The 13,323-nt window shown below is 39.0% G+C and overlaps 1 long non-coding RNA gene across 1 annotated transcript in view; it reads right to left on the bottom strand.

Moving 5' to 3' along the window:
* Positions 1 to 1,927: 1,927 nt before the first annotated feature.
* LOC132825305 (uncharacterized) overlaps positions 1,928 to 13,323 on the bottom strand; it is a 127,055-nt gene continuing 115,659 nt past the window's right edge. Inside the window, exon 3 of the long non-coding RNA XR_009645772.1 lies at positions 1,928 to 1,981. This is a non-coding gene — a long non-coding RNA (uncharacterized LOC132825305). The remainder of the gene's footprint in view (positions 1,982 to 13,323) is intronic.

Raw genomic sequence — 13,323 nt, forward strand, 5'->3', positions numbered from 1 at the left:
TTCCAATAAAAATACCTTAAAAAAACAGACAAGGTGGTAGTGGGCTTGGGAAAGCTAGAATCATAGCCAGTGCACCATATGTAAGCTTGTCTAACTCTATTCCAACATGGATGCACACATGGAAGTTCAGCTCATAGTCCTTACCGATTGGTATTATAAATAATTTCCCTTCAAAACTCATTTATTCTTTCTACACAACTTGTACACCTAACTCCTTAGTATAATTACAGTCTTCACTATTTTAAAATTAAATCTTCACCCCGGATTCTGTCAAATTCATTTACACATTATTCAAAATTTGATAAAGTTTAAATTAACATGAGTTCAGTAGAAGCTGGGATGTGGTCCCATTAATGTACAATTTGCTCCATTATTACCAGCTTTGATTTTGCTGTAGCCTGATATTTACCTGTCCTTTTCAAGGACCTAGTTTAAAATAAGCAGGCCAGGTCTCATGTGGTAATCAGAGTCCATACTGCAACATCAATCTGAGGCCTGAGTGAGGATTACAGAGTGTTAGTTTTGACTTTGTCAACTGAAGAACCTGCCAAAGACCTAAATCCTGTGTGGGTAGAGGGTCAGGGATAAAGTTTAAGGTTTCCCAGAGGCACAATGAGGGAAGAGTGTCCTCCTGTGCTTTCAAAGGAGTTTTGTAACTCCCTTACACTAGACCATGCTCATTCCCCACTCCCCAGGTGTCTTTCCACTGTGACCCTGATTATTCAGCTTGTGCTGTCTGCCCACATTCAACCCTGCAGTCCTGCCAGTATTTCCATCTTCTACGGGTGCTCCACTGAATCCTCCCTTAAAATTGGCACTAATGTTTCTATATTATGTGGACTTTTTGATCTTAATGGAGTCACTCACACATGTACATATTTAGTAAAGTGGAAGAAAATTTTCTCAATGATAGGCAAAGCTTATTTCAAATACAAAAATTTATACATGACTCAAAAGTTTGTAACGCGGAGTCGAAACAGTGAGTTACATGCAAGTTTATTTATTCCATAATTATTGTGATAGACAATAAAAATTCCCAGCAAAGTGTGTCCTCTTCTCTGTATTTCAGACACCCCCAAGACATAACAACAGTTTTCCAAGTCGCTATTGAAAGTAAAATTCCAAAAATAACATTTTAAACTGTCGCACCTAGCTACAGAAAGCATGCAACATTTGAAAAGCTAATCACTGGAACTTAAGAGGATAGTGAAGGTTGTTCAAGGTAGGATACATTAAAAAGAGGTAAGATATACATAGTTAAGCACTGAAAGATAACAGTCAATAATTCAAGTTTGACGAAGGAACAGATCAAGCTCGAAGGGCAACACGAAACAAGATGAACATCAAAAGAGCAATATCTCAACACACAGGAGAGCCTCATTAAATGAATAGCCAGGCAGGCAATTACTGCAGAGACGTAATAATGACCATGATCAAACAGAAGCAATCAGCTCAGTAGGCAACAAAGAAAATGCTGGCAGAAAATATGAAATTACACCATTAAAAGCTAATTATTCTTTAAAAGAAATAAAAGATAACTAGAGGGCTTTCAAAAACATAACACATTCTCATTGTGTATCCATGAACACCTTGTCATTTCTGGTAATAATGACCAGATAGTTTGGGCTAATCAGGGTAGAAGTTTAGTTTGTATTACAACTGCATGGTTACAAGGCACTAGATGGAGCAGTTACTCAGAACACAGTCTTTTGACTGTTTTGACTTCAGTCCCAGACAAATGGGATAAACATCTGTCCCTTCCAATGCAATTAATGATCAAAACTGAAATGAGTTTGCTCAGTAATATTCCAATTCCCCGAGGAGCTGAGCCCATTGCAAAGTATGCACCTTAAATGTGAGATGTTTGGATGGGTTGTGAAAAAACACTCTACAAACCTCAAAAGATAGGTATTGTCAGAAATATAGAGGATCATTTTGCTGCAGCAGCTGGGTCCAAAAGGGCAGATTTGGTGATGGTCACCTAGTTGGAAAAACAGTGGGCAGTTTATTTTAACAATAAAGAAAGTGAGTAAAAATCATTGGATAAAGGCATGCAATGAAATAACTGTTTAAGATCAACTACCATTAGAAGTATTGGCAAAGAAATTTCAGATTAACTTTACAATTATATTCCAACACTGTTGGGAGGCTGTGCAGCATTTTGGGAAGGTATATTTTCAGATGTTATGCTCTTGAGATTAAGTGCACAGTAATAGAGCTGGATCATCCAAATCATATATTTGAACACTACTAGTATCAACATGCATCAAATTGCACAAACATTTTCGGCATTTGTACCCCAATGCAATGTTTATTTATGCTTTTCCCCCATTTTTGCAATCATGCAGCCCCTTAATAAAAATGTTTTTGATATATTCTCTCACAAAGTAGCTGCATAAATCTGTTGCCTGATCTTCAGCTGCAGAAACATTGAATCAAAAGAGATTTGAGAAAGATATCTGAAGGGATGCGTATTTTGATAGACTTAGATATGTACTACAAACTGTAGCTGAAATCCATGGCTGTTACCTCCAGATTCAATATTCTAGTGCTTCTCTGACAAGTCTTCTATCTTCCCTCCCGTCCATCAGCTCCATGTTATCCAAGGCTCTGCTGCCTCTATTCTAACTCAGATCTAGTTCTGTTCATCCCCCGGCCCCTAATGTTTTAGTAAAACCTCATATTTAAAATTCGCGTGCCCAAATTCCTCCATGCCTTAGATGAATCTATTCTCCAATCTCACACCATCTGTATTCCTCCAATTCTAGTGTAACTTCATATACCCTTTCATTGGCAGCCTTGCCAGCTTAACCTTTGGTAAACTGAAGAAGTAAGTATTTGAAGGTGATGATCTTAAGTCTCATTGTGTATCCATGAACACCTTGTCATTTCTGGTAATAATGACCAGATAGTTTGGGCTAATCAGGGTAGAAGTTTAGTTTGTATTACAACTGCATGGTTACAAGGCACTAGATGGAGCAGTTACTCAGAACACAGTCTTTTGACTGTTTTGACTTCAGTCCCAGACAACTATCATGGTTCACCAGGTAGTAGTGATTTCTATATGCTTTAGAGACTTGGACAACTGACGGGTGGCAGCTCAAAGCACTGGCAAATGACCACCCAGTGGTCTCTTGCCAAGAAATTCCAGGTCATGTGGCAAGAAAGATGCTCCAGTAACATTGTCCTCCTTCAAGCCAATGTGCTAACTGTTGAGGCACCAAATGTGTATCAGCTACACTTGGTAGGACATACTTGATATTATATTCCTGTAGAAAATGTTCTATTCAGAACTCAGTCATGACAGGAGACTCCCAGGAAGATGGAGAAACTTTACAGATATCCTCAAATTCTCATTGAAAAGGTCAAACACCATCAGAAGAATTCAGATATCTGGTCAGAATTCTATCCTGGAGAGACATATGAGTCTTGTGATATCAAGGTATCTCTGTATGTAAACTTTTTTACATCCCAATGACCATGTGCTTGCTCTAAGGTATGAAAATGTTTAAAGGATGCAATTTTCATATAGTGCTCGATACACAATTTTAAAATTCACGCAGCAAGAGACCGTTCAATTGCTGTTGCATAAACCATTTCATATTATTGTTCCAATCTTTATACTTAAAAGTGAATGTAATCAAAAGTTCACTTCCAATGTGAATTATTAAAACATGTGAATGGCAATATTTGAAAATAAAATGTGTCATCTACCCAGCATATTTGATTGGTAACAATAGATTGCACCCAGACAAAGGCATGATTTTACAAGGATGCCTTATGAATAGATTTGCAACTTTGGCCCAGAAATACCAATCAAGATTGGAAACCTTGAAAATCATCATCAAAATCAATCTCCTTTTGCAGCATTAACTGTGGAATTCCGATGTTTAACCGTTCAGCAGATACTTTGACAGCTTCTGTGATTAGGCAAGTTTGTAAGGGGAATGAAGGGTAGAGTTGGCAGCGAACAGGTGAGGTATTAAGATGCTTGGTGAACCAGGGCAGAAAGGTGCCCAGTGGACGACTCAAGTAAATGGATGAGTGCGTATATTAAGTTGAGGGGTCATCGTGGGAGGGAATGTCGGGTGTGGTCTGGTTTGGAGGGTGTGTTTTGGGGTTTAGAAGGATCAGGTCAGGTCAGGTTTGGTCAGGTACAGCAATGGATTGGGGGGGGGGGAGGTGTTGGGTGGGGTAAGGTAAGCAGAGTGGTATTGCCAGGTCTATCTTGGGATGGCTCAGGGGAAAGAGGTATCGGGTCAAATTGGGTATGATCAGGTCAAGTCAATCTTTAGAGATTGGGGAATGGTTAGTTGAGTCTGACAGTGCAGTATCTGGATTGGGGAAGGAACTTGCTGCGGTCTGGGATCTGTTGCATCCAGGGGGTTGTCAGGTTTGGTGGGGTGGGGTCAGATTAGGTAGTTTCACTGTCAGGTCACAAAGGGTTGCTTCAAATTAGGATAGGTTGGGGTTGCGAGCTGATGCGGGGACACATTGGTGTTGTCAGACCTAAGGGATGTTGGAGGTCTGGGGGTTTAGTTGGTGAGGTCAGTGGTGAGTCAGGGGTTCGGTTTAATAGAACTGGATGAAAAACATAGTTTCACTGGAGGAAATTCAGAGAAGGTTCATGAAGATGATCCTTGGTTTGGAGGGGCTGATTTATGAACAAAAGCTAAACAGGTGGGGACTCTCTTCCCTGGAGTTTAGAAGACTCAGAGGTGAAACCAATAATTCTTAAGGGTCTTGATAGGGTAAATGCTGAGAGGATGTTTCCCCTCATGGGAGAGTCTTAGGTCAGAAAGTATAGTCTCAGGGCAATGAGATGAGGAGGAATTTCTTCTCTCTCAGTTGTTAGTCTTTGGATCTTCTTGCCACAGAGAGCTATGGGGTCCTTGAGTACACTTTAAGGCTGAGACAGATAGATTCTTGATCAGTTAGGGACTCAAGAGATATGACGAAGAGGCAGGAAAGTAGATGTGAGGCATGTTGGGTCTGCCATGTTCCGATTGAATGATGAAGCAGGATCAAGGGGCTGATTGGCCTACACCTGTTCCTATTTCTAATGGTTTTATGGGCCTTATTTCCCAGGAATTAGAAAGGCTTTTAGCTTTCTAATCTATGCACGATAACTATGAAAGCTTTAGTAAGTTTGAACCCTTCAGATTCTCTGCATTAAAGGGCCTTTTTTTTTAGTTACAAAAGCTGACAAACTGCCCAAGTGAAATTTAAATCCCCTGGGAAATTCCCTCAGAGTCAGCGACCAACTACACTTGGGATTTCCTTATGGTTCTGCCACACCAGCTCAGTCTACCCTGCTGTTACAAACATCTTGCTTTCAGCATTTCTGGGCCATTGCCTGGGCTCAATGTCTTGGTCAGGGTGACAAAACCTTAACCCTTCAAGTGCTGGGACAGCAAAAGATTTCCAGGTACGCTGAACAAATTAATTTTTAAGATTACATATTATGACATTGAAATTAAGATGATGTTCGTTATCACAGTTAAGGTATGACTAGAGCGTGATATTTACATTTTAGTTACTTCATCAGATCAGAGTTAGGAATCTCAGGATTGCATCAAAGTCAACAAGTAAAAGAAGATTTAGATTCAGATATTCCAGTTGGCTTTTAGAGTTCTATTCCCTATCAATGGGCTAATTCATTTTTCCATAAAGAGAACATAGATTGAGTTGGTGAGACAAGGCTTATTTTGTAACTTGCTTTTATATGCAATGTATCAACATATAGAGAAACTTGTAAAATGTGATTCATCTAGTTCTTTACAATGCATCTTCATGGGAAGCTAGAAGTGAATTTGAAAAGGAAATGCTATCTTATATCAGTTGGGCCATTTCACTTGACTTAAACAAAGTGTCTTTCAATTATTGCTTCATAAATTTTGACTTTTTGAGTCTGTCTTAAGCCTTTCTGGTCTGACTGATTAAAAACCCAATTGTCCCTTCAGCTGTAACGTTACAAAGAGCATCTGTGCCTCTCATTTTGTATCTCCCATGCTACCTGAGGCTTTAACGAGAGCACTGTTATTTGGTTCGAATTTTGTTTTTGGAAAATGAAAGATTTCTTCAGATTCTTGAATGCTGGAGTAGAGGGTGTAGATAAGGCTGGGAGTCAGGCAGCAACATTAGTTCAATCAAAACATTGATGAAGTGACTAGTGCAATGGAATTCTGGCTGTAGATGCTTCCTATTTCTGCACATCTTTGCAGTCTCTAGGGTCTTCCTCAATTGTTAGTGGCTAGTTTGTATCAAGTATCGTTTCCATGTATTATCTCCACCGCAAGGTAAAGTTGTGAACAATACAGCAAATAATGCAATATAGCATGTGTTTTCATAAAATCGGAACAGGTTTGGCCCCAGAGAATCCATTTTGCTGTTCAACAAGATCATGGCAGCTACCTGACTTAACTCTACATGTCTACTATGGTTTCATATCATTTGGTGCCTGCAGTTATCAAAAAATTATTAATCAGGGACTTAACATTAACAATTGGCTGGCATCAACTGGCATTTTGGAAGACAGCTTTGCCCCCATTATGTGTAGAAGTATTTCCTAACTTCACCTCCTGAAATGCCAGATTCTAAATTTTAGGGTATGCTCCCTTGTCTTAGACATCCTAACCAATAGAAATAGTTTTCTCAACTTACCCTTTCTGTTTCCTGAGTATTGTGAAGCATTGCCTCCTTACACCACTGCCTCTCAGAAAAATAGAGTAAGGTGACCCTGGACTACATAGTAGAATGTCACTACACTTGTTCAAACAGTGGAAGCAATGGTTCAATAGTTAAATTGTCTGCTCGATAATAATTCTTGCGGATGTGCTGTTCCTACTTTTTGTGGAGGTTTTGGAAGGTTTCATGAACCAGGCATTAAAAGGCTATTATTGACATGGCTGCGGAGTGAACATAAAAGGGTATTTTTCAGATTGCTAGGATGTGAGAATTATCAATGCCTTAGATGAAGTTTGAAGGCATTGTAGGTAACATAAAGATAAAGAAGAAACTATGTTGTGAAGATAACATAGCAAGGATGTTGACCAATGCAAATACGTTAAGTAAGTGGACAAAAGGAGTATTCTGTAAGAAATGTGAAGTTGCTCGATTTGGCCAAAAAAAATTTAAAAACACATTTATTGAATAGCAAATGGCAGCAGAATCCTGAGGTACAGGAAGATCTAGGTGCTCACAAGAATTAAGAATGTAGATCTCAAGTAGTTAAGGATGTTAATGAAATGTTAGCCTTTATTATGAGAGGAATTGAACGTAAGAGTAAGTATATTATAATCTCAAAGACTGTGTGTAAATTTAGTCTCCTTATAAGGAAGGATGCCAATCCTTTGGATGTAGTTCAGATGAGACTTAGTAGATTGATACCTGGAATGAGTAGGTTGTCTTATGGGGAAAAATTAGACAGACTGAGCTTATTTTAACTGTAGCTTAGAGGAGACAGTGGTGATTTGATTAAAATTTATAAGATCTTGAATGGTCTTGGCAAGGGGATTTGGAAAGAATGTTTACTCTTATGGGTGAGTTCAGAAATAGGTGCCAGTTTTCAAATCAGGTCTCCCCCTTACAGAACAGAGATAGGGGATATGTTTTCTCACAGGCATTGCAATTTTCTGCTTCAAAAGATGATGGAGGCATAGTCATTGCATATTTTTAAGGTGGAGGCAGATTGATTCTTGTTAGGTGAGGGAATCAGAGGATATTGTTGGGAAATGGCAATGTGGAATTCAGAACACAACCAATCAACCATGATCTCATTGAATGGTGGAGCAGGCTAGAGGGGCTGAATGGCCTGCTTCTGATCCTAATTTATTTTTTGCATGGTACAGTCAAGGGCATGTTGGTCTTAGCCCTCTGATTCCTCAGTAAAGTTGTTTTAAGACTTGCCAAAGCCTTCTCAACACATTTAATGCAGCAGCCTTTAGCAGCACAGTTAACAGCAGCACGATTGAATGTGGAGTCTGCTTCTGTTTTTCCCAACCCACTGTAAGCATCAAACTCTGTTTCAGTTACCCTTCAACTGCCCTGAGTGAACTGTTGAAAACTTTGCAATAAGTCTTTGTTGGGGAGAATTTAATGTTGTAACCTTGTAACTCTCAGGACTGACTGTTCTGTAAATGTTATAAGTCATAGATTGCTGACTTGTTCAGGAGAAACAAAATGGATAAGATTAGTGAATTTCATCACACCCGTCCAAATGGACCTAACAACATCAGAGGAATCGGATTTACATGCTACAAAGAGGAATTGCCCTCTTTATTAATTCCAGAGGAAGCATTGGCCAACAAAACCAAGGCCCCTTGGAAAATGACAACGATGAGCTTCAGTGGTAATTTGGGGTTGACTTCCTTTTTGAAATTTTAGTCTCTCCACCACTTCAATCAATTTGAAAAAAGGAGAGATGTAATTGAGAGACTACAATTGGGACTATAATTGTGGGCCCTGCTAAAGCAACAAGAACAAAAGAGAACTAAAAACCCCAGTGCCAGCTGGCATGTTAGTCTCCAATGCCAACACGCGCACCAGGAAGTTTTGACCAGGTGTACACAGGTCAGAGGCAGGCAAGCCATTCAGCTCACTGAAAGTCTTGTTAACGATGTGATTAGGTGGCAGACTGGGATCATCCTGATACATGGTGGGGGGGATGCTGGGGAGAAATAGGGCAAATTAACCTCCTGGGAGACCCAGCAATGGGTGACTGATGTCAATGCTCCTGACAGGTCTGGGAGGCAGAACAGCCAAACACCACCCTATGGAGGAGCTCCATTCCATCAACTCCACCATGCTGGCCTAGCTGCCTTTAGTCAAACTTCTTAAAAAGTGTTTGACAGGGAACATTCTTTTTTAAAGTGAGATGGCACGTTTTGTGAAGTTGAATAACATGAAGATGGAGCATTCTCTTTCTAAGTTACAACTTCTGAAATGGAAAAGGTCCACAGTTGAGCAGACTGCCTAGAGAGAGTCTTTACGGATCACTCAAGGCCTAGAAGGCAGATTACATTAATTGCTTCCTCAGAAGAGCCATACTGGACTCGAAATGTTATCCCTGTTTCTCTCTCTCTTTACAGGTGCTGGCAGGGCTGCTGAGCTTCTCTAGCACTTATATGTTTTAACTTATCTCAATTGTATGTCAGTTCATTCAATCTACAGAGTGTTTTGGTTATAACATTGTTGTATCCATAATTATCAAAACCTGTCATTGAGCAAACCACCAGGCCTGGATTAAGCTGAAGAAATTGATGAAGAATTAATAACATTTGTTGCAACAGTAACCTAGGTAACAATATGTTCTCAAGAAGCTTCATAATATATTGAGGAAACTTGTGAATTGCTTCATATTTCAGAGAATTAATTAGGCAAATTAGAAGTTATTCAAATATTAAAAATTTAATAATCGAGATTAGTTCAACGTGAGCAAAATATAGATTTTTTTACCATTTACAGAATTATACATATTAAACAGAATATTGAGGAGAACTGCACCAGTTATAGAATGACATTAATGAAGTGGCAGATTAGATAAATAACTGGCATGTAAAATTCAACAGAAGTTCATGTGAAGTGGGACACTTTGGTTGGAGAAATAGAAGGGGTCACTTAATATTTGAAATATACCAGTTCAGGTAGAACAGAAGAACAAAGGAGTCTCACAGAAAAACAAATATATCAATCACTAAATATTGTGCCACTGGTTAACATGGATAATTTTAAAAAACAAACTGAACACTAGGCTTTAACTCATAAGGAAATGAATTGAAACGTAGAGATTTTCATGATGATGGAGTATCCTCCTTTCCATCCTAGCACAAGTGGGGACGAGCTCAGCAACAGGATGACCAACCACTGAACTTAGAACTTCCAATTTTCAAAAGAATACATTGGAGTTTGTGGTGGTAGCTGATCATTAAATTCAGTAGCTATCTCCACTGAAATGGGATCCAGGTAGCCTTGAAGTGTGATACCTGATGTGTCTTGTAGACTTGATAAGTGTAGACCTGAACTTTGTGCATTTCTTTGCAAAACCAATGCACTTGTTCTAGAGAGATAAGGTACCTCTTTGGGTCTGGTCCATACCTTGGATGCCAGGTACTTTTTCTCTGAGGTCAGGCATTTTGAATAGGTTAGAATGACCTTTGGGGAAAGTAAAATGCCATTTGGAATTATTGTGGGTGGCACGAGGAGGGTGATGAGGATGGAAGGATGTTATGTGTTTTATTCTTCATTTCTAAACTGGACACAGTGCTGGATTCCTGAACCAGAGCTTTTGATCATGCTACATCCACACTCAGCAGTCTCCTCAAATTTCCTCCAACTTATTATCTACTCCAATTTCTAATCCAGCAGCCCCCTCACCACCTCCCAACACCGGACTGAAAATACAAGATGTGGAAACCATTTTTAAAAGCCAGATTCAGAGAACCAGGAATTGCCCCAAACCCAACCTGGGAGTGAAAATTCAATCCTTAGAATACTGCTTGCAGTCCTTGTTGACAAATTAGATAAAAAATTTAGAGTCAGTGAAGAAGATGCAGTTAGGTCTCTCAAGGGTAATAGTAGAAATATGTGACCATATTGCTCTTGAAAAGATTGACAGGTTACGTCAGTTTCTCTTCATTTACAAAGATGAAGCAAGATCAGTCAGAAGGCTTTAATATAATGAAATGCTTGCATAAAGTTTCATAATGCATCCACACGCATGGAACAACATAACTAGGGACTACCAGTATAAGACAGTCACCAAGACATCCTTTGGGAGATCAGAAGCAAAGTGTTGATCCAAAGAGTGATGAAAATGTGGAACCAGCTCTCATGGGGCTTAGTTGAAAGTAATAGCACTGATAAATTTAAGGGCAAGTTAGATAGGCAATTGAGGGAGAAATAAATAGTGGATTATGGCTGCCTGAGTGGGAAACATGCAGCAGGACTTTGTGAAAGAGGCAACATTGGGCTTCTCTCTGATTCTGCACCATTGTCCAAGACTCTCATTGCCTTCCCAAGATTCTGGTCAATTTTTCCATTAAGTATCAACATTATTGAGCTCTTGTTTATGTACTTGCATAATGATTTGAACAAGGCAAAACTATGTTCAGCAACTCATTCATGTTGGAAACTCTGCCAAGAAAGATTCAAGCTAAAAGATGAAAAAAATATTTTGATACCTTTTGATGAAAATTATGCACGACCCTTTTGCAAAACATATTCAATATTTGCTGGATGTTTCTTTTGTGAAAATAGATTTAAATAATATCTGAAGTATAGCACACACCAACATAAAGTAACAGAGTCAGTTACATTCCCATCCATAACAACATTATGAATGTGAAACCAAATCTGGGGTGTGTGCTTGTGTAGAGTCGAAAAGTGTGGTGCTGGAAAAGCACAGCCGGTCAGAAAGCACCTAAGGAGCAGGATAATCGATGTTTCAAGCATAAGCCCTTCATCAGGATACTCTCTGACCAGCTATATTTTTCCAGCACCACACTCTTTGGCTCTGATCTTCAGCATCTGTAGTCCTCAATTTCTCTTGCATGCTTGTGCAGTCAATCAGTTTTTTTTTTGGAATGACTTAAAACTTTTCTGAACTTAATCTTTTCTCTGTATTGCTGATCTCGTGCACCATTACTTTTGATTATACATGCAAATCCCCAATCTTGGTGTCACTATAAAAATGATCGCGTCATGGATTCCCTGTTAAATCCATTTCAGGTTGAAAGAATCTAAGCGATGCAAAGGAGATTGCTAAGGATTCAGGAGAAAATATCCTCCAATTTTTTATCTACTCCAATATCTAATCCAGCAACCCCCTCACCACCTCCCAACACCGGGCTGAAAATACAAGACGTGGAAACCATTTTTAAAGGCCAGATTCAGAGAACCAGGAATTGCCCCAAACCCAACCTGGGAGTGAAATTTCCTTCTCCCCATTAGAAGGCTGTGCTCAAAAGGTGAGGAATATTACCACTGGGAAATGGAATGCTTCACTATTTTGATCTACCAGTGCTCTTATCATGTATGCACAGATCAGGTTTGACATTCTATGGCAGAGCAAAGTTACTTTCCTTCAGCTCCTTTCTCAGAAGAACTGCATGAGTAACATTTTTCTTACCACATGTTAAGAAAGTTAGATTTTTTTTTCAATCTGTGAAATATATATCATGAAACCAGAGAAATCCTTAATTCCCTTCACTAACTTCTCAGCAAGATACCATCTGGAGTTTTCCTTCCCAGCAGAGACCTAGACATGAATGATGCCCAACTCAGCTCACTAACTGTCTTATATTAGCCCTTGATTAGTTTTCCCACTAACTGCTCACTCCATGAATGAACTCTTTTTTGCCAATTAAGGAAGAAGCCAGATCACAAGTCATGCATGACATATATTTATTGGTTACAGTTCATAACATATATTTAAAGTTGATACACAACCATTTAATAAATAAACATAAATGTAATCTGAACTAAGTAGTATTTGTATAGGACTTAACTCAATAGATAGCAACTGAATGTGAATGTAGCTTTGCTCACTGAGCTGGGAGTTCATTTTCAGATGTTTCATCATCATACTAGATAACATCTTCAGTGAGCCTCCGGACAAAGATTCCGGAACCTTTGTCTGGAGACTCTCACTGAAGATGTTACCTAGTATGATGACGAAACATCTAACAATGAACCTTCCAGCTCAGTGAGCAAACCTACATCCAGAACCTCAACCTGAGCTATAAATCTTCTCAAAGCTTGCTGGCAATTGAATATGTTATATTGCAAATTAACACTGGCAGATACTCAGTAATAACTATAGCAATGACCAGAACGTATACCTTTAACTAGGTAAGATTACTTTAAGTGACCTTCTATAGATAAATAAAAGGTGTTAAGAGCGTTGAATACCTCAATTTTCTACTTCAACATTCAGAGCTTACATGATGTCATCCTCATTTGCAGCTTGGTTCAGCTTAGTGATTGCCGCTTAATCACTAAGACATTAGTTTTAGATTTTGAGCTTTGCAAACACTTTTTTTTCTCATTGCGGTTCTCTGTTTCACTTGGATCTTCATTCAGGCTGAACCAACCTTACACATGAATGTTAATACCTGAACTTGTCTTTCGCAGACAATTTGCAATTTAATGGCACTCTTAATGCTACCTGTATTGAGATAGTGTAACCCGAATTTAATTTCTAACCTCAGACACTATGTTTTAAAGGCTCCTTGTACAGGTAGTGATACAACAATACTTACTAGGTAAAAGTTCTCACAGAAGATTAGTGGAAATAAAATTATTCAGCTGATTTACATTCAGTAG

The sequence above is a fragment of the Hemiscyllium ocellatum genome, chromosome 20, assembly GCF_020745735.1.
Source record: "Hemiscyllium ocellatum isolate sHemOce1 chromosome 20, sHemOce1.pat.X.cur, whole genome shotgun sequence".
Classification (NCBI taxonomy): Eukaryota; Metazoa; Chordata; class Chondrichthyes; order Orectolobiformes; family Hemiscylliidae; genus Hemiscyllium; species Hemiscyllium ocellatum.